General features: G+C 43.4%; 1 protein-coding gene across 3 annotated transcripts in view; it reads right to left on the minus strand.

Annotated features, from left to right (window-relative positions):
- LOC149441553 (GRB2-related adapter protein 2-like) overlaps nucleotides 1-27,163 on the minus strand; it is a 611,356-nt gene that overhangs the window by 518,867 nt on the left and 65,326 nt on the right. Inside the window, exon 2 of one of the 3 annotated variants that reach the window (XM_089657206.1) lies at nucleotides 4,947-5,009. The exons of the other annotated variants lie outside the window; for them this stretch is intronic. The gene's annotated coding sequence lies outside the window, so the exon portion shown is untranslated. The remainder of the gene's footprint in view (nucleotides 1-4,946; nucleotides 5,010-27,163) is intronic. 3 annotated transcript variants of the gene reach the window in all.

Here is a 27,163-nt window from a genome sequence, read left to right on the forward strand (position 1 = left end):
TTGTTATGCATACAATCATGAACTCACATAGTGGTAAAATTAAATTTGATAATAAAGTTGTGAACTCATACAGTATTAAATGGAACAAATTCACAGAAGTGTAATGGCTCACACTCGATCTAGATTATGAAATGAGGGCATTGAGGCCATGGGATTAATAAATCATATTAACAATGACTTCATATAACTTAGTTAGATACTTATCTCACAATGTGGTGTGGTAGCAATGTAAAATTGTCTGATAATTCTATGTATCAAGTGCATGTTATAATAAATAATATATGCGGTCTGTATCGTGTGCTGGTGGTGATAGGATGAATACCGGACAATGAAAACAGAGAATCAAAGATTCTGGAAAAAAACTGATAATATTAAAAGCAAATGATCAAAAATCTCCAATTTACTAAGCTCTGGAGCAACTACAAAGTACACAGTTAATTTGCCTTTAGTAAATCCACTCTAGTGCATCCAAAAGTGAAACGCACACAGGAGACACACTGCTCTATTCAGCAGGGGATTGAGCAGATCCCCTGCTTAATCAGAGCCGAATGGTACAGATGTACCATTCAGTTTGTTTCTGGTGGACACAGGTGGACCTGAGATAATTTCATAAGTGGCTGGATGTAAATGGATTCTGGTGTTTGTTTACATCAGGCTACCTCTGACCTGCCACTTTTAGGTCCAGAAAAATGGAAAAGGACTGGATTTACTCGGAAGTAGGTGGGTGTAAACAGATACAAATCCATTTACATCCATCTGTCCATAGAGCTGCATTAGCTTCCAGTCAGGTCTGCCTGAAAAATTGACAGGCGGATGATCAGAAAGCCCATGTGAAAGGGCCCTAAGGTGTTGTGACTGAGGATATAAAAAAGCATAATAAGAAACAGCCAATGAAAAGGGGGGAGTAGTTAAACTGAGTGATTATGAAATAATATAGTGACGATAGTGCAGATGAATGGTAAGCTGATAGCTATAAGGTGATAAAAGGTAAGATGAACAGTTTACAAGTAAACAAGGTGCTAAAAGGGAAAGTACATGGTAAAATACCACTGAAAATAGATAACAGCTGTAAGAAAGCATGAATTGTAATAATATTTTGCAGACCATATTGCAGTGATGGTGCAGATGGCCCATTAAACTCAAAATTAATTATATGGAAAGGGTCACTGGAATTAGTAAAACCTACAAAATGACCAGAATTTAAAAGCAGGATTTGTGCTTACAGACTTGGTGGGATTCGCTGCTAAGTTCTGGTTACATGATTTTCAGACAGGATTCAATGAATCTTCGAAAATCAAACCTAGGCAGATTCACCCATCCCTACATAAACTCTTCAAGCACAGGAGCTGGAATAAAAGTTCTATTGTCTTTGTAAGGCATGAGTTAATTCATTAGTGCTATATATAAAATATTAATATGTATCCTTTTTTTTTTTAACGGTATTATTTTTTGCATTAGTATAACACAAAAAAGATAACACGATTTGATAAAGAATGACATACTGTTGATGAAGAATATACATTGCTCAAAAAAATTAAAGGAACACTTTGAAAACACATCAGATCTCAATGAGGAAAAATATCATGCTGGATATCTATACAGATATGGAGTGGGTAATGTGTTAGGAACGTAAGGATGCCCCATCGTTTGATGGAAATGAAAATTATCAACCAACGGAGGAGTGAATTCAAAGACACCCCACAAATCAAAGTGAAAAAATGATGCATCAGGCTAGTCTATTTTGCTGAAATTTCATTGCAGCAACTCAAAATGTTACTCAGTAGTTTGTATTGCCCCCACGTGCTTGTATGCATACCTGACAATGTTGGGGCCAGGGGCGGACTGACCATTTGGAAACTCGGGCACTGCCCGAGGACCCGGGGTCAGTAGGGGGCCCCATGAAATGCCCCTGGTACCATTTTCATAGGCTTTTTTGAGTTTTGGGCAAGGACACAGGGGCCCCATGATCCCCTATTGCCCGGGGGCCCCATGAGTTGTCAGTCCACCCCTGGTCGGGGCATGCTCCTAATGAGATGACGGATGGTGTCCTGGGGTATTTCCTCCCAGATCTGAACCAGGGAATCACTGAGCTCCTAGACAGTCTGAAATGCAACCTGGCGATGTCAGATGCACCGAAACATGATATCCCAGAGGTGTTCTATTGGATTTAGGTCAGGCGAGTGTGGGGGCCATTCAATGGTATCAATTCCTTCATCCTCCAGGAACTGCCACATGATTCGGGCAGTGCTCATTTTGTTCCTCCTTGCACAAAAGAGCAGATACCGGTCCTGATGATGGGTTTGGGACCTTCTAAGGCCCTGTCCAGCTCTCCTAGAGTGACTGCGTGTCTCCTGGAATCTCCTCCATGCTCTTGAGACTGTGCTTGAGACACAGCAAACCTTCTGGCAATGGTTTGTATTGATGTGCCATCCTGGAGCAGTTGGACTGCCTGTGCAACCTCTGTAGGGTCCAGGTATCGCCTCATGCTACCAGTAGAGACAATGACTAGCCAAATGCAAAACTAGTGAAAAATAGTCAGAAAAAATGAGTAAGGAAAAAAAAATGTCAGTGGCCTCCACCTGTAAAACCATTCCTGTTTTGGGGGTTGTCTCATTGTTGCCCATCTAGTGCACCTGTTGTTAATTTATTTAACACCAAAGCAGCTGAAACTGATTAACAAGCCCCTCTGCTACTTAACTGACCAGTTCCAGGAGTTTCATTGACTTGATGCTATACTCTGATTAAAAAGTGTCCCTTTCATTTTTTGAGCAGTGTATTTTCACTACTGTTTTGTATTAATACAAATACATAGGTATCCAAAAATTCATTTATGCCAGAAACACTGTAAGAATTCACATGATATATATTCCTAACAGTGGTATAGCATGTGCATTTCACATCTGCAGAGCAGTTGACACATCTTAGTATGTGCCTTGGCCTATAATGTCTCAGTCATTTAAAATAAGCTCGAACTCTTGTCAGCCTTCCCTTATTCCTTCCATAATTGGAACCATAGTGTTCAGTGGAGTGTCACCAAGTGAAGACAGAATTACTGTATTAAAAAACCTCCATTGTTACATTAGAAAAATCATCAAATCTCATGGGCCCTTAAGCTTGACACTTGTTATCCATATTTATGTACACTGCCTGCTAGGATCACAGGTATGGCTTTGAAGTGCTTTTCTGACAAACCAGTATGTGTAGAGTGACAGAAGGTGAGATGCACTGACAGGTTGTTACACGTCAGGGTAGAAGCAGTACATGTTCCACAGATGTTCAGTGAGATGAGCTAATGGAGCTGTACATGTGCATTGAATTTAGGTACAATGGGATATGGCAAGATTGTCACTCTTTTTGTGATACTCTTTTTTTGTAATATAGTGGAATATCAAGCAATCGGTTGGTCATTACGTTCTCTTGAGCCCCACGTTCCTGGGGAGCTGCTGAGGTGACTTTATTTGCTGACATCTGCCATCTGTTCGAATAAATTGCTTTGTTATCAGTTTGGCTATGTAACACTGCTGCGAATAGTTGAGGTCCGGCAGACCATCCAAGCAGTGTAAATCAGCCAACCAGTGTCAGCCTCTGAGAATGGTAGGAACAATGTGTAAAGAGTGCTTTAATTGATTTTACAAAGCATTTCAGCAGCTGGCACCTGTTTAGTGCGGTCTACATATTGTTTAACCATTCTTTTGCATTCACTTAGCATTTTATGTATAACCTAGGGTCTGGTTGTCTAACCAAAAAAAAAAAAAAGATATAAATTAAAGCAAATTCCCACTCTCAATTTTTGTGGTATTTTTTTGCATAGCTCCTGCTTCCTTCCCACTTTATTTATCAGAAAATGCTGCCTGTTAACTGCTGTAGCTGCTCTAAAGCCTTAACATTCATGTGCAGCACAAGATGGAAAAACCTAAAACTGTGTGAGTGATGATGCTACCCAGACATCAAATGAGATTTTGTAGTAACAGCATAGAGGTCTTTGTCTAGAATAAGCTTTAGTCCTCATGCACACTGGGCGTCTTAAAAATGGTGTTAGTGTTACATGTATAAAGTCATGTTAAAAATGCAAGTTTTTCTGCATTTTTTCACGTTTTTGCATTAGCGGTTAGCTGTGTTTTTAGCCTTTGTTAGCATATTTTACACATAAAAACTATATTACATATTTGCTAAAAAAAAGTCCAAAAATGCTGGTTTGTTGTGTTTTACCACATTTTTGCCTGCATTTACCAGCATTAGAGCGTTTTTACAGCTAAAAAAATTTCCTCTAGAACCCCACTACTTCTGTGTTTTTCTTCCAGCCAAAAAACGCCCCTGCCAAAAAACGCTGATTAAAGTCTATGTGTGCATAGACACATAGGTTAACATGCGGGGGAGTGTACTGGCTGTTGGAAAAAACACTATAAACCAAAAACAGCAGCTGGAAAAATGTCCAGTGTGCATGAGGACTTAAACTTCAATTGCTTTGTTTACAAAACTATAGAAACATTTCGGAAAAATTAGAACTCCCTTTCAACTTTTTTGCTGTCTGTGTCCCTGCTAGGTATACAGTCCTTGTGACTATTATCACTGAGACAGAAAGTGACTGAAATTGCAAACTTTTACACCTGTCACTAGGAAAAGAGGTGGGGTAAATTTTGCAATGAAGACAGCTGATCTGGGGACAACTCTCATTTTTGAGAGATTTTATCTAACTACCTTCTCCATTACTGGGATGGGAAGTGAAGGTAAATCTCAATGGAATACATACAGCAAAAATACATTGGTAAAGGTTCTCAGCCTTTCCTACTCTATACAAAACTTTAAAGATATTTGATAATTTGGCTATACAAACATTTTATTTATATTAACAATTTTTCTGGGCGGCTTTATGTCAGCATAGCTAGGTTAGGCCCTGCTCACCACCTGCATGATCAGAACCATACCTAGATACATTGTTAACCCACCTCAGCCTTGGCTTTTTCTTCCTCCTGCAGTCAGGACAAGTGGTGTATCCCCTCCAGGTGTATCTAGGTGCAGAAATAGATACTCGAGTGACGTCAGCGGCATTACCGGAAGAAAAGACGTCATGCATCCTCAACAGAATGGGGTTTATTTTGCTAAAGCTGGTTCACTCAGAATCTCGTGCACTTCTGCATAGAAACCAATCAGATAACAGGTTTTATTGCTAAAGCTCAACTGAACAAGCTAAGGTTAGAAGCTGATTAGCTACCATGCACAGGTGCACCAGATTGACCCCGGTTCACATATATGCGACCGTGCGGGCCTCATTTTGCATGGGCATGAGAGCCCATTCATTTGAATGGACTCCCATGTCCATGACATGTAGGGAAGAAGAAAATGCAGCCTGCACGGTAACCTCGGTTCCCAGCATGGTTGTGTCTTCCAGTGTGGGCGGCATGCCATTATAACTAATGGCACCCGCCCGCAGGTCCACATTTCTCTGTGCGGGTGGCGCGGTTGCACGGATTTTTGTGTGGATCCACAGCGGCACCACCCGCACAGTGAACCTAGGGTCAGTAAATAAACCTCAATGTTGACAGCCTGAAAGAAGTTATATCTCAAAACTGTAAAAATGAAGGACTCTCTCAAGCAAAACTGTAGGAGAGAAACCAAAAATGTGCACATTATATATTTTTGAATCCATATTTAAGTGTAGAAGCCATGGAAATGAGAGTTTAAATGTTGAGGAACAGGTGAAGTGTTCTATAGTAGCTCCAAAAGTAGTCAGAGTGGCACATACAAAGGCAGAAGGAATATTTGCAAAACAGTACTCTGCTGCTGGCCATACACTACTTGAAAAATCATTCAAACTTGTTTTAGAATAATGAACACTTGCTCGTGAGAGCAAACGATGTTGCCATCATGTAATGACCAAATTTCGGATGATAAATTGTTCAACGGACATGAATCAGTTTTTCGATTGTTTTTGTCATATATGCACAGTGCGATCAGTTTGATTTTAAACGGGCAAGAAACACATTAACCTTCCACTTTATTGTTCATTTAAGAGAAGTTTCCCAACCTTTTCCTTCAATTTTTTTGCTCAAAAAAGTAGAAAAATATTTTCTATTTGTGGCCATTAACTGGACGAAAAATGAACAAACTGTCCAAATTATGGATTTTCAAAGCATATTGCCACCCTTAACCTAAATTTGAATCTGATATTAATGTACCTTTCCAAGTATATCGCAGAATTAAATGTTATGCCTGCAGTTTGAAAGGGCATGTAGTTGCCACTGCCATTATACTCTCAAAATAATAAGCAGAGCTTTATGAAAAATCAACCTTTATACCAAACAATGAGGAGAGAGACTGTGGTGTACTCCCAAATAGTGATGAGCCAAACTGCCCCGGGTTTGGTTCGAGCAAGGTTTGGCGAACTTCAGAAAAGTTTGGTTGCCAAACCCAAATCACATTGAAACCAAATCTGTCAAGTTAAAAATGCCTATTTTCTGGGCTAATAGGCAAGAGGTGTTAAAAATAGCATGGGGGTGGGCACTACCCTGGGAAACAGTACCAATGCAAACAATAAATATTCCATTTGGCCAGTTTTTTTAAATGCTTAGAGTTAGACATTAAAAAAGTCCAATTTGTGGGGGGCATGGCTGGCGTCCGAGCTGAATGGCAGCTTGAGCAAACAGCTCTGCTGCACACACGGTGCCCGATCTTCACAGCGGTGGCCCTGACACAGAAACCAAGTGTTCAGAGAGAGCTAGAGACCCTCTGGAACATGACAAAAAAAAAGAAAAGCAGAGAGAAAACTCCAGAAAATAGGAGTTTCTCCTCCGACCAGAGCATAGCACACAGTGTCATGGCAGTGGCTCCGGATCCTCCTCCTCCCGCTCAGCACACAGGTAAGTCACAGCAGCTCCTCCTGACACACCTGTAAAACACAGAAACCATTCTATAACAATGCAGCCTACCTCTCCTACCACCTCTATATCTTCTATAGCAAGTCCAGCTAAATCTAAACCTAGAATGGCAGGTGTTAATACACCCCAAACTGAAGTAAGCTCTCATACTAGTATTCTATATTTTGCAAACAATCTGACTGATCCAATTGCTAATTTTCCTACTACCAGCCAACCCATTTGTGATACGGTAATGAAAGAGATGCTTCTCTCACTGAGATCTTCCATTCAATCAGATATTAAGAACTCTATGCAACCGATTAAACTAGAGATTAATGATCTTGGTGAAAGAGTAGATCATATGGAAGTGAACAGGGGGGAGTACACCACTTCTTTTAATACCCTGCTAGGCTCTTATAATGAAAAAGATGAGGAAATAGAATGGTTCAAATAAAGTCACAGATCTAGAAGTCAGATCACGATGCAACAATATCAAGATAAGGGGTATTCCAGAATCTGTACAATCTGATCAACTAAGATCTTATGCACAGGAGCTGTTCCATGTCCTATTACCTAATGCCACAAATGCAGATCTGATCATTGATAGAATACATCGTCTTCCAAAACCCTCCTATCTTCTAGAGAAAATTCCACGTGATGTCCTGGTGAGAATCCATTTTTTCCACATCAAAGAAAATATCATGGAAGCTACCCGCAAGCCCCAAAACCTACCTACTCAATTTTCCACTATCCAGCTCTTTACAGATCTGTCTAAACATACTATGCAACTCAAGAAGAATCTTCTCCCAATAACAAAGGTGCTACGTAATCATAAAATCATCTACCACTGGGGGCACCCAACCAAACTGATTGTCATCAGAAATGGTATGACTACTACAATCAACAATTTAGAAGAAGGATTGAAACGTCTCAGAGAGTGGGACATTCTCCCAGGGATTGAACACCAGCAACCTCCTGTCACTAGAATAAATTCAGAATGGAACCTGGTTACTCACAAACGTCAAACTAAACACTAACTATATAATCACATTTTTTTCTACAATTTCTGCATATCCATAAAATCAAAATTCTTAGCAGTGCACCGATTGTTCTACCTACACCTGATGTTTATCAAAGGTAGAACCACCTACTCTGTTCTTACCCCACGAATACTATGCAATTTTTATTGCTTTTGGATCTTGCTTAACCACTTGCCGCCCAGCCACCGCATATAAATGGTGGCAGGGCGGAACTCGTAGGCAAAAGCACGTTTTAAAACGGCTGCCTTCAAAAGAGGCGCGCGCCCGCCCTACCTGTCCCGCGGGTGTCAGCAGCGGGTGTCAGCCGACGGGTCACGGCCATTTTTTACCGGCTGTTTTCCGCGATTGATGGTGATCGCTGACACAGAGCAGGGCTGCATTGTTTACACACAGCCCTGTTCTGTGTCAGTTCTCTGACAGCTTGTGAGAAGCTGCAGAGTTTCTCTCCCTTGATCAGCTCTCCCCTCCCTCCCCCCATCCAGTACACACCCCCGCCCCCTAGTAAAACACTCCCCTTACACAGCAAATTCTAAAAATGTTAACCCCTTCCTCCCCAGTGACAGTACAGTTTCAGTGGTTTTTTTTCACTGATCACTGTATTGGTGTCACTGAGGATGTCAGTGACCCCAAGTCAGTTCCCCCCAGTGTCAAAATGTCCGCCGCAGTCCCGCGGTTCTGCCATAAGTCGCTGGTCGCTGCCATATGTCGCTGATTGCCGCCAAAAGTCGCTGATCGGCGCCATTATTAGTATAAATAAAAATTAAAAATTCCAGTATCTTTCCCGCCATTTGTAAACGCTATAACTTTCACGTAAACCAATTAATTTACATGTATTGGGATTTTTTTTTAGCAAAGACATGTCGCAGAATGCATTTTGGCAGAAATTTATGACTAAATTTGATTTTTGCATTTTTTTTTTACTGGACATGTTTTATAGCAAAAAGTCCAAAATATTGTTTTTTTTCCTCAAAATTGTCAGCCTTTTTTTTATAGCGCAAAAAATAAAAACCGAACAGGTGATCAAATACCACCGAAAGAAAGCTCAATTTGTGGGGAAAAAAGGATGTAAATTTCATTTATGTACCGTATTGCATGACCGCGCAATTTGCCGTTAAACTAGTGCAGCGCTGTATAGCAGAAAAATGGCGTAAATTGCAGTATTTATACCATAGTTTGTAGACGCTATAACTTCCACAGAAAGCAATCAATATACACTTATTGGAATTTTTTTTACCAAAAACATGTAGCAGAATACATTTTGGCCTAAATTTATAACCAACTTTGAGTTTACTATATATTTTTTATAGCTGAAAGTAAAAAATATTGTTTTTCTTCAAAATTTTTGGCCTTTTTTTGTTTATAGCGTGAAAAATAAAAAGCGCACAGGTGATCAAATTACACCGAAAGAAAGCTATATTTGTGTGAAAAAAAGGACGTAAATTTAGTTTGGGTGCAGCATTGCATGACCACGCAATTATCAGTTGAATTAGTGCAGCGCCGAGTAGCAAAAAGAGGCCTGGTCATTAAGGGGGGTAAATCCTCAGGAGCTCAAGTGGTTAAGAATCAATTTTTTATTGGTTTGTTATTTGTTCAAATATTTTTTTCCATCTCTCCCACTGTGTAATTCCCAACAGTCTAAATGGCATAACTACCATCAACACAAAGTTTTGTTACCAACCTAGGGGCCCCAACCAATGTCACTAAGTATACTTTCTCAATGGGTCTAAAAATTATCTCAATTAACGTTAATGGATTGAATCATCCTGCTAAACGTACACACATGTGGAAACAAGCACTTAAAGATAAGTGTGATATAATCTGTATCGAAGAGACCCATTTTATAGATTCGGCTCCTCCTAAGTGCACACATACAAATTTTTCACATGTTTATACAGCTAATGCTTCTGGGGAAAAAAAGAAGGACTCATTGCTGTCAGAAATACATTAAACTTTGCTCTGCACAAAATCGTTTCAGATCCTGAAGGTCGGTATTTGATTCTTATTTGTACTGTGGATAATATTAACTATACCTTTGTGAATTCATATGCACCAAACATTCACCAAAAATGAAATTTTACCAAGCTCTTTAAGTTGATCTCCAAAAATTGTTCTGGCTCTCTTATAATATGTGGAGACTTCAACCTTAGAGTAGATAGAAACCTAGATTCCACAAAGTCAAAAATTACTCCAACTCTATACCCCATTCTTATAAAATAAATCATATATGACGCCTGGAGGTGTCAACATGCAGGTGAAAGGGATTATACATTTTTTTCTGCCATACATCAATCATACTCAAGAATAGACCTCATATTAGTGGATAAATGTTTTTTACAGAATATCACTGCATCAAGCATAGGTAATATAACATGGACGTATCATGCGCCTGTCTCAATCACTATTTAAGATAAACATTTGTTGAAACCTCATAGTCTATGGCGCATAAATTCTTCCATTATAAAAATACCCAACAATACATCAACAACAAAAAAACAACTTGTTGCGTTCTTTCATATAAATGCACAATCTGTGTCAGATCCTAATGTTCTTTGGAGTGCCCACAAAGCATATATATGAGGTATCATTATACAAATGTGTGCTAAAGCTAAAAAATAAAGAAACAAACAACTTAATGATATACTATTCAATATTCAAAAAATAGAGGCACAAAATAAAACTAATCTTGACCAAAATATTTCACATTCTCTCCAAACTCAGAAATGAGTTATGTTCCTTATTAATAATCCAATTTGATAAAAACACGCAAAAACTAAGACTTAACTACTACTCAAATGGAAATAAAGCAGGGAAATACCTAGCGAACAGAATTAAATAATTTCAAGTTAAAACTAAGATATCATGTTTTACCAACCCAAAAGATAAAACTAAAATGACTAATCCACAAGAAGTAGTAGATTAATTTGCTCAATTCTATGAATCACTTTATAATCTAAAACAAGATGTGTCTACCTTCCAACCTTCCATTAAAACTATACAAAATTTTCTATCTCAAATTCAACTACCCACTGTTTCAGAAGATCAGTTAAATGTCTTAAATTCCCCTATTGCACTGAATGAGATATACAAAACAATAGAATAATTACCCAATGGCAAAAGTCCAGGGCCAGACATTTTTTCAAGAGAATACTACAAAATTTTTAAAAACATCTTAAGTTCCTACCTGAACCAAATCTATACCAATGCATTTTCTTCCGCATCATTACCTTCTGAAATGTTACAAGCATTAATTGTCACAATTCCTAAACCAGGGAAGGAACCAGATAGTCCACAAAACTTACAGCCCATTTCCCTATTGAATATCAATATAAAGATTTATGGCAAGATCATTGCTTGTAGATTAGCAGATATACTTCTGGATTTGATCCAGCCTGACCAAATAGGTATTACAAAAGGTAGACAAACATCTGATGCAATACAAAGACTAATCAGTATAATTCATCATGCTGAATCTCAAAAAATCCCCTCATTATAAAGCAGGGGTGTCCAAACTTTTTTGGAAGAGTGCCAGATTTGATGAAGTGAACATGTGCGAGGGCCGACCATTTTGCCCGACATTCTGATGAACCATTAACATTAAATGCAAATTAACTATTTTATGCAAAAGTTTATTGAAAACGGCATACTTTTCATTTTGTGACTTGGATGACAAATCTAAACAGGTGTTAAATCACTCTGCCAGCACAGGGAGAAGGAAAGCCCAAATCTCGCGAGATCTCGGAGGTCGCGAGATTTGGGCTTTGTTTCTCCTTGCACTGTATGATGACGTCAAGCGATCCTGAGCACCAATCCATTATAGCCCAAATTGATACCGTATTTTTCGCTCCATAAGACGCACCTAGGTTTTAGAGGCGAAAAACAGGGAAAAAAAATTCTGAACCAATGGACTGCAGACATAGTACAGGAGATGACCAGAGACTGCGGACACAGTACAGGAGATGACCAGAGACTGCGGACACAGTACAGGAGATGACCAGAGACTGCGGACACAGTACAGGAGATGACCAGAGACTGCGGACACAGTACAGGAGATGACCAGAGACTGCGGACACAGTACAGGAGATGACCAGAGACTGCGGACACAGTACAGGAGATGACCAGAGACTGCGGACACAGTACAGGAGATGACCAGAGACTGCGGACACAGTACAGGAGATGACCAGAGACTGCGGACACAGTACAGGAGATGACCAGAGACTGCGGACACAGTACAAGGGATGACCAGAGTCTGCGGACACAGTACAGGAGATGACCAGAGACTGCGGACACAGTACAGGAGATGACCAGAGACTGCGGACAGTACAGGAGATGACCAGAGACTGCAGACATAGTAAATAATGGTAAATGGTAGCCCCAGTAGTAATTCCCTGCGCACCACCTGGGACCCCACATATGAGCTGCCCAATATATAACTTACGGCCCTCCACTAGTGATTCTGCGAACGCCACTGGGGATTCCAGGGATCTGTCGAGCGGGAATTGACGTCATCAGCCGGCACACAGAGAAGGAAAGCCCAAATCTCACGAGATCTCGGACGTCGCGAGATTTGGGCTCTCCTCCCTGCGCCAGCTGATGATGTCAAGAGATCGCTGGAGTCCTCAGTAGCTTTCAGGGAATCACTACCGGGGGCCGTAACTTATATATTTGGATAGCTCACCTGTGGGGCCGTTTCAGTCCGGAACGCGGGCTGCAATTGGCCCGCGGGCTGGACTTTGGACATGCCTGTTATAAAGGTATAAAGCACACTGTTTCTCACTGGGGAGGGGCTAGTCAAGTATTACTATGTACTTGAAATGTCAAGGCATGGTAAACTAAAGTACCGCATTGAAGGATGTATATGAGTTCCTCTAAAACACAGGCAACCTTTTATGTACAAGTCATCAGTATCATTTCTACAAAGCAGTAAAATGACATCAAGAATCAACAATCTAGGTATATACAGTAACATATAGGGGTTATCTCTTTGGGGTGTTCAATGGATGCTAGAGAGCAATCATATAGGCAACACAATTCAGAATCAAATTGAGTTGAAAATATATTTGTACGTTAATACATACAGTCAGCCTTGCGCATGTGTCCACGGCTGTGATAAGGAGTCGAGACTGTATTTCTCAGGAAAATATACAGGGACTAGGGATTAGTCTCGACATGCCTTACGGTGAGCTGAAGAGGCTGGAAGTCTATCCCCGAGTGCGGACCTCTGACGATTTGGAGAGGTGGGATCACAAGGCGGTGTTCTGTAGCATCTGGAGATAACAGGTTCTCTGGGCGGTTGGTCATCCATAGGTTCGGCTCCTGAGAGGGGTGGTAAACGGAGTCCACTGTACCAGTCTGGTAGATCTACCGACAGGATATTCAAAGCCTCACAGAAGGTTTGTACTTCTTCAGGAAATCGCAGGGAAAGACTGAAAGTCCAAATGGGAATTTCCAGCGATAAGGTCGTAAATCTTTTCTGTGCTGGAGAGTAATATAGCATAGATCTTGATATAGCTTGATCTCTGCACTATTGAAAAGAATGCAATTTCTGGTTCTCGCTCTCCATAGTATCTCTTCCTTGAGCCTGAAGTTCACTAGGCAACATACCACATCCTGCGGGGGGATAAGCGTCTCTGCCCCTGGGTCAGAGTGCTCTATGGTGACGTTCTATCTCAATAGGTGATTCATGGGGTCATTTAAGGAGATCATTGAAGATGGTAAGTACAGCTTGAGACAACTGGCCGGATTCAGTCGTCTCAGGGAGACCTCTTACTCGTAATTTGTAGCGGCGACCCCTATGATCAAGATCCTCGAAATGAAGGTGTATCTTACGGAGATGAGTAGTGTGGATGTCAACCATCTGGCATGTGTCTTGGATAGTAATGTCTGTGCTACGACCTGCACATCTAGATGTAAATCTGCTATTGCTGCTGACAGAGTGTCTTTAATGTCAGATGCCACCACACAGAGATCTGAAACAGTGAGCGGTTTCCCTTCCAGTGAGTTGGCGGTGCTGGCCAGGATGTGGAGGATTCGGCTGGATTGTTACTGCAGGATCGAGAGACTCCATCCCTGGAGTGAGGTGAGGCCATGGCTTCCTGGGCTTGGGTCCAGAATATGTCCGGAATGCTGCGGCTCAACTGCGTGCTCGGTGTGCAGGTGAAACCATCAGAAATAACCTATATATTCATGGCTTCTTTATAGGTAAAACACCCCAGTGGGCTTCTTGGCCCTCTCCGCCAGCGCCAAGAGCCACCCCTGCAAGACCAGGCTGCCGTAGCCCTTGACAGGATCCAGCACGGCATCACCACCACCCGACCCCCGCACCACCCGTGTCCACTACCCCACAGCCTGGCGCGCTGCTCAACCTGAGGCTCAGGCGCCCAGGCCTCCACCCGGACAGCAGAAAACCCCCAAGGCTCCCTACAGTGTCCCCGCATCTGCCAACCCTCATCCTTCTACCTGGGACCTCCACCTGGACCCTGCACCCGGCCAAGCAAGTCTCCGCAAGACCACGCGCACCCTCCCGCAAGATACAGCCACACAACGCTCCTGATCCGACCACCAAGACACCACTCATGCCGACCCCAACCCAGCTCTACCCAAAAGACAAGAAACAGCCGCACAACGCTCCAGATCCAACCACCCAGAGACCACTCACAGCGACCACAGCTCAACTTGACCTAAAGACTAGAACCCTAGATGTAAGACACCACAACGAGAAAACCGCTGCACGCCAGACTGTCTCCAACCAAGAGCCCCTGGCAACCATCCATCCACACCCGATCCCCTCTCCCTACTCCCCTAAACTCCAGCTACCGGAAGACACAGTGACGAGATACGCCACCGCACGCTGGACTATCGGCAGCCAAGCCTCCCACCACTCCTGTCCGCAACCCCGTGCACCTCTCTAAAATGCCTCTTCCACTCCTCCTTCTCATATTCCTCTCCTCCATTCCCAAAATCTATTCTCTATACCCCTCTGCTCCTCCCAAACAACTGTATATTGTGTCCTCACTGCTTTCTTCACTCCTCTACGGCACCCACCACCTCTTCCTAATACTCCACTCTCCCACTGACCCGAACACCTCCACTGGTAGACTTACATGCTCCTGCACATTCCGCTCCCATGCCACCTTTCTCACCCTTCTTCTCCTCCTAACCGCGGGGGACATCTCCCCGAACCCTGGCCCTCCACCATCTCGCTCACCCACACAGCACCCTCCCGCTTCCACGTCCTGCCGCAATCCCCTCAACCTAGTATCTGTCCCCATGCTCCCTAAACCCACCCCCCCATTTTCGTGTGCACTCCTGAATGCCCAATCAGTGTGCAACAAGCTCACCGCCATCCACGACCTCTTTGTTTCCCGCTCCCTCAACCTCCTAGCGATCACGGAAACCTGGATTCAGGCCACTGACTCTACCTCCCCTGCTGCACTCTCCTATGGAGGTCTCATCTGGACCCACTCACCCAGACCCAACGGTCGTAAAGGTGGTGGGGTTGGTTTGCTCCTGTCACCGCAGAGCACCTTCCGAGTCCTCCTAAACCCCCCCTCTCTATCCTTCTCCTCCTTCGAGGCCCACTGCATCTGACTATTCTCCCCAACCCCCCTGAAGATTGTCGTAATCTACCGGCCTCCTGGACCCGTATCCTGCTTCCTTGATGACTTTTCCACCTGGCTACCCTTCTTTCTCTCCTCCGAGCTACCCACCTTGGGGATTTCAACATCCCTGTCAACGTCGACAACCCGGCCACATCCCAACACCTCCACTTAACTTCCTCCTTTGCACTCGCACAGTGCATACAATCCACCACCCACTCCGACGGAAATATCCTGTACCTTGTCTTCTCCCACCTCTGCGCTCCCCACAACCCTCACAAACACCTCCTTCCCTCTCTCTGACCACAACCTTATTACCTTCTCTGTCTCCTCATCCACTAACGCCTACCCCTCCACTCATCAAGACTCTCTCCTCCAATCCTTGCCGACTCTTCTCCACCTTTAACTCTCTGCTCTCTCCGCCCCCACCTCCACCCAGCACCTCACTCACTGCCCTTGAGATTGCCAATCACTTCAAAAACAAGATTGACACAATTCACAGGGACATCGCCACTGCTCAAACTCCCTCCAAACCCGTGTTCTCTCACACAGCTACCCCCTCATCACCCCTCTCACTCGGCCTCACCACTGCTCTGACCTCCACCCCACCTAACATTCCTCACACTGAAGCCCCCCGCAACACTCCACACCTTCGACCTTACTACCATCGAGGAGGTCACCAGGGTCTTCTATGATGCCCGCCTCACCACCTGCCCCCTCGACCCTATCCCCTCACAACTCCTACGACCTCCCTCCCCCTCCATCCTACACTCCCTCACCCACATCTTTAATCTCTCCCTCTCCCGGCGCATTCCCCTCCCCTCTGAAGCACGCGCACATCACTCCCATACTTAAAAAGCCCTCCATGGACCCCAATGACCTGAACAACCTCAGACCCATCTCCCTGCTCCCATTCACATCCAAACTTCTCGAGCGCTTAGTCTACAATCGCCTAAGCTCTCACCAAAACGACAACAACCTCCTCGATCCCCTACAGTCCGGCTTCCGTCCCCTACACTCCACCAAAACTGCCTTACTCAAACTCTCCAACGACCTTCTAACCACCAAAGCTAATGGCCACTATTCAGTGCTCCTACACCTCGACCTCTCCGCTGCCTTCGACACAGTCGACCACCCCCTCCTCCTCAAAAAACTACACTCCCCCGGCCTCAGAGATTCCGCTCTCTCCTGGCTCTCGACCTACCTATCACAATGCTCCTTCAGCGTTACCTATAACGCTACCACCTCCCCCTCACTCCCCCTCTCTGTTGGGGTCCCTCAAGGCTCCAGCCTCGGGCCCCTTCTCTTCTCCATCTACACCTCCTCCCTTGGACAGCTCATACACTCTCACGGCTTCAACTACCACCTCTATGCCGATGACACACAAATCTATCTCTCAACCCCTCGCCTCACCCACTTAGTCTCTGCCCAAATCACAAACCTACTAAACGACATACATTGGATGTTGCTCCACTTCCTTAAACTAAACCTCTCCAAAGCTCCTAGTCTTCCCCCCAGCCCACACACCACCCCCCATTGACTTCTCCATCATGTCCAACAATGCCACTATCAGGCCCGCCCCGCAGGCCAGAGTACTTGGTGTCATTCTGGACCCCAACCTATCCTTCCAGCACCAAGTCCAATCACTAACAAACTCATGCAGACTCCACCTCCGCAACATCGCCAAAATCCACACGTTCCTAACTCCAGAAACCACTAAACAGCTCATCCACTCCCTCATTATATCACGACTGGATTACTGCAACTCCCTCCTCACTGGCCTGCCTTGCCACAGGATATCCCCGCTTCAGTCGATCCTGAATACGGCAGCCAGACTCATTCACCTTACCAACCGCTCCGTTTCCGCCACCCCCTTTGCCAATCCCTCCACTGGCTTCCGATTGCACAACGGATCAAATTAAAAATCCTAACACTGACGTACAAAGCTGTCCACCATACTGCCCCAAATTACATCACTGACCTAATATCCAAGTACCACCCAACACGCACACTTCGCTCCTCACAAGACCTCCTTCTCTCTAGTTCCCTGGTCTCCTCCTCCCATGCACGCCTCCAAGATTTCTCCAGGGCGTCACCCATCCTCTGGAACTCCCTACCCAAATCCATCAGACTATCACCTACTCTCCTCTCCTTTAGGCGCACCCTAAAAACCCACCTCTTCAGGGAAACCTACCCCACCCCCTGCTAATTGCCGACCTCCTCCACTCCTCCTATCACCCCATCCCCCACTCCCCCACAGCTATCTCCTCCTGTACCACTATCCCCTCCCTCCTAGATTGTAAGCTTGAAGGAGCAGGGCCCTCGAACCCCTCGTGTATCGCATTGTATTGTTACTGTACTGTCGCATGTTCTGTCCCCCTTTGTAATGTAGAGTATAATAATAATAATAATCACGATTAACTCTTTGCAGATGACATAATTCTCATGTTAACTAGTCCCAAAACCTCCTTAACAGCTACTCAACAAACTCTCACACAATCAGGGGCGGACTGACAACTCATGGGGCCCCCGGGCAATAGGGGATCATGGGGCCCCTGTGTCCTTGCCCAAACTCAAAAAATCCTATAAAAAAGGTACCAGGGGCATCTCATGGGGCCCCCTACTGACCCCGGGCCCTCGGGCTGGCACTCTTGGTTGTAGACAACTGAGCCCCCTGTCAGTTGCCTAGCAACAGTGACACTGCATAGCCTGCTCCTGTATTATCTCTGTAGTTTTTGACCCTCTCCTGTAGTATGTCAGCAGTCTCTGACCATCTCCCATAGTATGTCTGCAGACTCTGAACATCTCCTTTAGTAGGCATGCAGTCTCTTACCATCTCCTGTAGTATTCCTGCAGTTTCTGACCATCTCCTGTAGTAAGCCTGCAGTTTCTGACCATCTGCTGTAGCATGCCTGCAGTCTCTGACCATCTCCTATATCATGTCTGCAGTCTCTTGACTATCTCCTGCATCATGTCTGAAGTCTCTGATCATCATGTATGCAGTTTTTGACCACCTCCTGTAGTATGCCTGCAGTCTCTGACACCTCCTGTAGTATCTTTGCACTCTCTGACCAGTTCCTGTAGCATATCTGCAGTCTCTGACCATTCATGGATTCTTGAACTGGGGCCCTGAGGTTCCTAGTTACACCTCTGACCGTCATGTGCTTCTTCTTAGGAGAAGCCATTTACTCACGCTGAGAGGATAAAATAATGTTTACTTCCCAGGCCACATCTAATCTATGCACAAAATTCATCTGATCATAGTTTAATTACAATATTCATAGGTCTTCCTTAGTGACATATTTAACATTTAGGGGATTATTTACACTGCCCTGGTGTTTGCTGAAATTGCTTTAAACTATAAAGAAAAGCTTTTGAGAGTTTTCCTCTCTTTCTCAGGTCTGAAGCAATACCTGAGGAAGAAAGGAAAACTCTTGAAAGCTTGTCTTTTAAGTGTTAGGTTAGTATAATAAAAAGGTATCTTTGCATAACACGTTACTTTCGGATTTTGTAATCTTATTTATATATACTTATTTCGTTTTTTTTCAGTGGTATGATTTAGTGGTGAAAAATATTAGTGCCCCCAACAGTTTCGACTGTGGTATCTTATGTGCCCCCCTATATATTTTTCCTAGAGTCGTCACTGTACTACACAGAGCACACCACTCACTCATTCCCCTTTTATTGGATTCATTACTAATCCTGCAGGCTGGTACAGCATAAACACTCTGAGCTCCCCATAAAGGTCACTGTCACCTGTTTCTAGATGTGTAGTACCCTGGACCATGTTATTCAGCTGTATGTGTGTGTGTGTATATATATATATATAAATATATATATATAGTATTTACATGCCATGCATACATTTTATACCTACACTTTGGAACTGCGACACACTGCCTATACAGCCTAGCATTAGCTGTCTCCAATCACACATTCATTGTTAATGAATGTTAATCATTGTTAATCCTTGTATATCCTGGAATAAGGACTGCTCCTGTGCGACATGCTGACTACCTTTGATTTATGACTTGTGTATAAGGATCTGCACCTTCTCTGATAACTAAGCATTTCCATAAATATCATGCTGTGTCTGTCTTGGACTATCCTGAGCATTACAGAGCTACTGTGTTAACAGGGAACATATTATACTGATTATACTAGTATATAGTGTTTGGACTTTTGCAAGGAAACTCAATATTAAAAACGTTTTTGACAAGAAAAATAGTGAAAAGGGAATACCAGATGAGGGACTTTTTGTACATAGTGCAGTAAGAAGCAACTATATTTTTAGCCCTAAACCAACAGGACATGAATATGTAGATGTGTTTTCCAGTATGGTAAAAGAAGAGATTAATGACTTTAATATTAAGACAGCGAAGGGACAGAGAGAATTTGTGAAAAAAGTGAAAGCTTTAGAGAAGAAAAAGAATGTTGTTATACGTCCAGCAGATAAAGGTGGGGGGATTGCTATTTTGAATAGAGAGGATTATTTACTGGAAATAAATAGATAGTTATGGGATGAAGAATCCTATATTAGATTAAGGTGTAACCCCACCAATAAACTAAAGACTAAATTAAGAAAATGAGTGAAAAAAGGTTAAAAAAGTATTTTAGGTAAGAGAGAGGCAAAATATCTAGTAACAGAGGCACCTAGCGTCCCCATTAATTACCAATTATCCATAATTCATAAAAATAAACATAAACCCCGAGGGAGACAGATTGTTAGTTGGGTAGTCTCCATTTCTTCAAGACTATGAGAATATCGATATCGAGGGGAAGAGTGTATTTAAGGCATAGTAAGGATCTCATTAATGAAGAAATTAAAAGCTAAAGAAGTTTTTTTCTTGTGACAGTTGATGTAGAACTACTGTACACAAATATAAAACAAGAATATGGATTGGAAGCTGCTGAATGGACTTTACTCAATTTTTCTGAACCACAGCAACCTCAAGTTGATTTCATTTTAGAATCATTAAAATTAGCAATGGATAATTTCTTTTAGCATGAAAACACCTTTTTTAATCAGATCAAAGGCATTGCAATGGATACTAAATAAGCGTGGCAAATTTGCTCCCTAACAAATGGGCATTAGAGGATATTTATAGTATGGATTGGGATGGGTTAAAATTGTACAGTCATTTTGATCGTCATCATTTGGAAAGGTACTATGGGATCATTAACAGAATTTTTTACTTTTATGAATAATAATAAATATTGTATAAATTAAATTTACAGCCAATATTGAGTGGGAATAAATAAACAACTTAGATTTGGTGACTTTTAAGAGTGGGGAACAGCTATATACGCAAACTTTTTTTAAAAGACAGATCGCAATAGTTTTATACCAAGAGGAAATTGTCATCACCCCACTTGGCTTAAAAGTATCCCTAAAATTCAATTTGTTAGAATTAAGAGAAATTATAATCTGGATAAGGATTATTATGAGCAGAGTAAAGTATTATCAAAGAGATTTTTAGATAAGGGATTCCAAGAGAATGAGATAGAGGATGTTAGAAAGAAAGTTGGGGATTTAGATATATATAGAGAGATATATTGTTACAGGATAAACGTATACACAATAATAGTAAAGAAAATGTATACGAGCACACCTACAACAGTAGAATAGCAGCTGTGCACCAGGTAACCATAAACCCCATAAAACAATATAAATCAGAAGATGCAGCGCTAAAAAGAGAAATACTATAAATAAATGGATAAATAAGTAAATGAAACAATTCATATGGTGATATTAAGGTGACTTCAAGTGCTCTCATCTATTCATATCCTCCTGATAGTAAGGTGCTGTGCGGTATAGTGCTGAAGAAATGCACACTCACCAGAACGCACAGTTTAATGGGCGTTTATAAATATAAATTTCCCTTGGGTTCATCAGCTGGTCAAGGTAAGGTCTGTAATGCGATAGCCTCCCTCCAGTGCTCCTGGATATTACTGTTGGGACATCAGGGTAATCCCTTGGATGGTGGCCTGTGGACTGCTCCTTAGTGATAGTATGTTCAGGGTAATCCCTTGGACCCTGATGTATACACAATAATATATTTAGTGAATTAGTTTTCATCTCTAAATACAATGAAGAACATAAGATGTTTGAGAATATTATCACAAAATACAATTCTTTTAAGGGAAAATGTTTTAAAGAATATTTACTAAAAAAAGTTTATAGGAAGGCCCCAATTTATGTTCTTAATTAGTTCATAATGTTCCAAATCCCCCAAAAAGAATATTATGTTTCTAGATTGCGATGGTTTCTTTAAATGCAAGAGATATCTAGCTTATAAATCTGTAAATGATAAAGAAAGAATGAAAACTACTTTTGTTTCCAGGGCTACAGGTAAAACCTATAATATAAAGAAATTTTTTACATGTGATACAACATATTTTTTAGAATGTCCGTGTCTTTACCAGTATGTTGGAAGGACCACTAGAAAGTTGTCTGTGAGATTAAGAGAACACATTATTAACATAAAAAATGGATATAAAAACCATAGTTTATCCAATCACTTTAGAATCTTTCATAATAAGATCCACGGGGACTTGCAGTATAGACAAATAGAAAACCTTTGGAGAGGTACTAATAAGAAAAAATGGTCGGTCTCAATATTGATATACAGTATATCTTAATTGTTTTATCTCTAATTTTTTATTTTAGCTTTAGATCTGTTCTACTGACATTTATCCTTGCCAATGTTATGGTTTTTCAGTATTGTAATGTTTCATTATTGATGATAGTATCTCTTAAGTATCTCTAAAATTTACAGTTGGCTCATATTTTTTCTACTTAGTAGATATTTTATCTACTATTGTGAAAATGCGGCTCTTATCATAATGTGTGTTCTTATCTGTTCTTCAATACCAGAATTAAAATAAATATGAAAGAAACATGCTCCCTGTATATGTTATAGTTATCTGCTCTGCTATTGATCCTAATTCTGTTCTTGAGCTATGGAACATGAATTCTTGTCATCCTAAACACTTCAAAGTAGTGATTAGCAAATCTATGTAGGTATAATTCTCAGGCAGGTTCAGTGAAAAAAAATTATGTGAATTGCAAATTATAAATCCTAAGTTTACTAAAAACAAATAAAATAAGCATAAAATATCTCATTTATTTACCCCTCTACTCCACCCCAAAGCTTATACATCTCACCCTCACTGCTACCATCTTCCTACTACTGCTCTCATCACCTCCTGCTGATACTTCACTCTCCTGCTGACCCAAACACCAGGACTGGAATGCATGTACACTCATGTACATTCCGCTCTAATGTTACTTTCCTCACCCTCCTTCTTCTCCTAACCTCTGGGGATATCTCCCCAAACCCTGGTCCTCCAGTATCTCACTCCCACACCAGGCACGCTCTTTCCTCCAGAAATAGCCGCAATCCCTTCAATTTAATATCAGTCCCCATGCTCCCAAAAACCACCCTCCCTTTTTCATGTGCACTCTGGAATGCCCGCTCTATCTGTAATAAGCTCACCTCTGTCCATGACCTTTTTGTCTCCCACTCTGTCAGGAGCCGACTGGTGGTAGCCTCTAACGACCCACAGGCCGGAATTCCTCAAGGCGTGGAGTCTAAGCCTCAGTCTGCTGATTCACCAGAGCCCCTGATGGTGGGGATGGACTTGAAGCAGCCTGATACCAGGCCGCGACCCCCAAGTACAACCAGCAGTGGTAGAGGCAGGTGAGAGCCAGATGTAAAGAGGTAGTAACATAGTCAGACGGGCCAGGTTGGTAACAGCGGAGCAGACAGTACAGAGCGGCAGGTACAAGAATAATCAGGTCACAGGCTAGATTCAGCAACAGGAGGTCAGACAGTCAGGATCAGGCAGAGAATAGTCAGGACGAGCCAAAGGTCAGAGCAGGAGAAGACAACAGGATCAGGGTCAGGCTGGGTCGGCAACAAAGCAATCAATAAGCATGAACAATCAGGAACACAGGAACAAGACCATACGGCAATTTGGTGATGCACAGGGCTGGTTTAAATAGTGCGCCCTCTGCTCTTATTGGTGCCAGGCGTGCGTCCGCAATCGCGAGTGTGCATGTGCCGCCGCCGCGATTGCCTAAGCCCCAGTGCTCGCCGGCTAATGCGCATCGGCGGTCTGCGCATGCGCAGACCCCTGCACTGCCGTAATCCTTGACATTGCCCCCCCCCCCTACGGGCAGGCTCCGGATGCCCAACTGACCTCTCCTCTGTGGATGGTTGCGGAAAAACTCTTGAATCAATCTGGGAGCGTGGACGTTTTGGGCTGGTTCCCATGAATTTTCTTCTGGCCCATAGACTTTCCATTTAATGAGGTATTGTACCCGACCTCCTCTTTTCCTGCAATCCAAGATTGCCTCCACTTCAAATTCCTCCTCTCCATCAATGTCTAGGGCTACCGGAGGTCTTGATCTACGATCTGGGAAAGGTCTGGAGTTGCAGGCTTCAGCAGTGATACGTAGAACACCGGGTGTGTCCGGAAAGATTCGGGCAGTGCCAATTCAAAGGCCGCTTCGTTGATCTGTCGTTTCACTGGAAAAGGGCCCACGAATTTGGGTGCCAACTTCCTTGATGGGCATGCCATCTTCAGGTTGGTTGTTGCCAACCAAACCTGATCACCTGGGTGTATGACCAATTCCCCCCTTCTCCTTTTATCAAAGGCCCTTTTGTTGTCCTCCTGGATCTTTGTCACTGCTTCCTGTAGTAACTTGTTGTTGGATGTGAAAAAATTTAATGCGTCTTGAGTTGCTTGTACTGAGTTTTCAGGAATCAGATCAGGTAGAAAAGTGGGATGGAACCCATAATTGGCGTAAAATGGAGACTGCTTGGTGGCAAAATGGTTTGCATTGTTATAGGCGAATTCTGCCAGGGGCAGGAGTGCCAGCCAATCGTCCTGAAGAAAAGAGGTATAACACCTGAGGTACTGCTCCAACGTCTGGTTGGTCCGCTCCGTCTGCCCATTCGTTTGCGGGTGGTATGCTGAGGAAATGACAGTTTAATCTCCAACATTTCGCACAGGGCTTTCCAAAACTTTGACGTAAATTGGACTCCCCGATCCAATACTATGTTCCTAGGAACTCCATGGAGCCTTACTACTTCTTTAATGAAGAGCTGTGCGGTCTCGGGGGCAGAAAGTGTATTTCTGAGTGACAGAAAGTGGGCCATCTTAGATAAGCGGTCCACCACCACGAATATTGTGGTATGGTTTTTTGAAGGTGGCAGTTCCACCACAAAATCTATGGAGACCATACTCCACGGTCTGTCAGGTACTAGTAAGGGTGGCAGTAGGCCCCATGTTTTACTCCGAGTAGACTTATTTCAGTTACAGATGGCACAGGTCTTTATGTATATTTCACAATCCTTGACCATATTCGGCCACCAAAACGTGCGTTGGATCAGCTCCAACGTCTTACCTACTCCGAAGTGGCCTGCCAATGTGTGGTCGTGGCAGTAGCCCAAGACCAGGGTTCGAGCTTCTTCAGGGTCCACGATCTGTTCCCCCTTCCATAACAACCCTTCTCTACTTTGTACTGAGACTCCGGATGGATTGGGGGCCCCTATAGATGCAGCTTGTAACTTTGACAGAAGTTCCTACTGTAAGAGTAAGAAGTTACCCGCTGACAGAATGGTATCAGGTTTAGGAGTTTCTTTAGGATCCTCGAACATCCATGACAGCGCGTCGGGTTTTGTGTTCTTAGAGCCCGGTCGGTAGGTTATATGGAATGAGAATCTTGAAAAAAACAATGCCCATCTGGCTTGCCGTGGTCTAAGGCGCTTAGCCGTCCTTAGGTACTCTACATTTTTGGGGTCTGTGTAGACCAAAATTGGGTGCAGGGCTCCTTCCAATAAGTATCTCCACTCTTCCAGTGCGGTTTTAATTGCCAGAAGTTCCCGGTCCCCAATATCGTAGTTCCTCTCCGCCGAGGTGAGTTTCCTAGAAAAGAAGGCTACTGGGTGCATGAGTTCTTTTACGCCTTTTCTTTGCGACAGGACAGCTCCTACTGCGTTTTCGGACGCATCTACCTCCAAAATGTATGGCAGGGAGGCATCCGGGTGACTTAAGATGGGGGCTGCCGTGAACAACTTCTTCAGGGTCTCGAAAGCAACCTGTGCCTCTGGTGTCCAATGAAAACGTACCCCCAGTTTTGTAAGTTGGGTGATAGGAGAAACCAGGCCTGAGAAAAAATTATTTTCGATAAAAGTTTGCAAAGCCAATAAACAGCTGAACGCCTTTTTTATCTACGGGTACTGGCCATTCCAGAATTGCGGAGATCTTTTGGGGATCCATGGCAATTCCCGAGGTGGAGATGATTAGCCCCAGGAACTGGATGCTGTGTTGCTCGAAGCTGCACTTTTCTGCCTTGGCATAAAGCCCGTGCTGGCGAAGTCACTCCAGCACGCTCCTGACGTGACCTCGATGTGTCTCCAAGGATGGGGGAAAAATTAGAATATCATCAAGATAAACTACCATGAAGATGTCCAGATAATCTTTGAAAATGTCATTTATGAAGTGTTGAAAGGTTGCCAGGGCATTGCACAACCCGAATGGCATAACCAGGTACTCAAAGTGCCCGAATCGGGTGCGAAAGGCTGTCTTTCACTCATCCCCTTCGTGTATACGGACCAAGTTATAGGCGCCCCTGAGGTCCAGCTTTGTAAAAATAGATTCAATCTCTGGAATAATTCAGGGACTAAGGGAAGAGGATAGCAGTTCTTGACTGTAACCTTGTTCAGCTCCCGGAAGTCAACACAGGGTCTCAGCGACTTATCTTTCTTTTCCGCAAAAAAAATTCCGGCACCAGCTGGTGATGTGGATGGGCGGATGAATCCCTTTTGGAGGCTCTCGTCGATGTACTCCTTCAATGTCCCCAACTCCCGCTCTGATAAGGGGAAAATTCGGCCAAAAGGGATCTCAGAACCTGGAAGGAGATCAATTGGACAGTCATATGCCCGATGCGGGGGAAGGATGTCTGCTCCCCGTGGGCTAAAAACATCAAGGTAGGAGTGGTAGGTTGAAGGAATGGCTTGGGCCAATTCTTCATCAGTGTTCACACAGCATAGGGACTGAGTGGCTACTGGTGTCCTGAGGCAACAGTGCTCTTGGCTATAAGGTGAACTGAACTGAACTGAATTGCTCCCGTCTTCCAATTAATGTGAGGGTCATGGGCTCATAACCAAGGAAGCCCCAGGATAACTGGAAAGAGAGGGGACGCGATCGCGTCCAGGCGGAGGAGTTCCTGATGATGACCAGCCACTGTAGTGCAAATCGGAGGGGTCTCTCGGTCTACCAACCCGGACTTTATCCAAGACCCGTCAGCCAAGAAGATATTCAGGCCTCGCTCTTTGGTCTGCAAGGGAATCTGTTGATGAGCTGCAAAGCCAAAATCAATAAAGCAGCTACAGGCTCCCGAATCAATAATGGCCGTCACTTGTACGGTTCTTCCGGGGAGCTGGAAAAAAATAGGCACAGCTAGGTGAGTTGCGTTATTCAGGCAGGTAAGGAGACACAGCAGAAGCGACCGAGGCACACTTACTCATTTTCTCAGGGCAAGAGCGTACTAAATGGCCAGCCGCTCCACAGTACAGACATAAGTTATTCAGCCGACGCCTCTGGCATTCTTCAAAAGTCAGAGAGGGCCGCATCAATCCGATCTGCATAGGTTCAGGCCCAT

This window comes from Staurois parvus, unplaced genomic scaffold, assembly GCF_062004578.1.
Source record: "Staurois parvus isolate SC_StPar_1 unplaced genomic scaffold, SC_StPar_1.0 ptg000977l, whole genome shotgun sequence".
NCBI classification, from domain to species: domain Eukaryota; kingdom Metazoa; phylum Chordata; class Amphibia; order Anura; family Ranidae; genus Staurois; species Staurois parvus.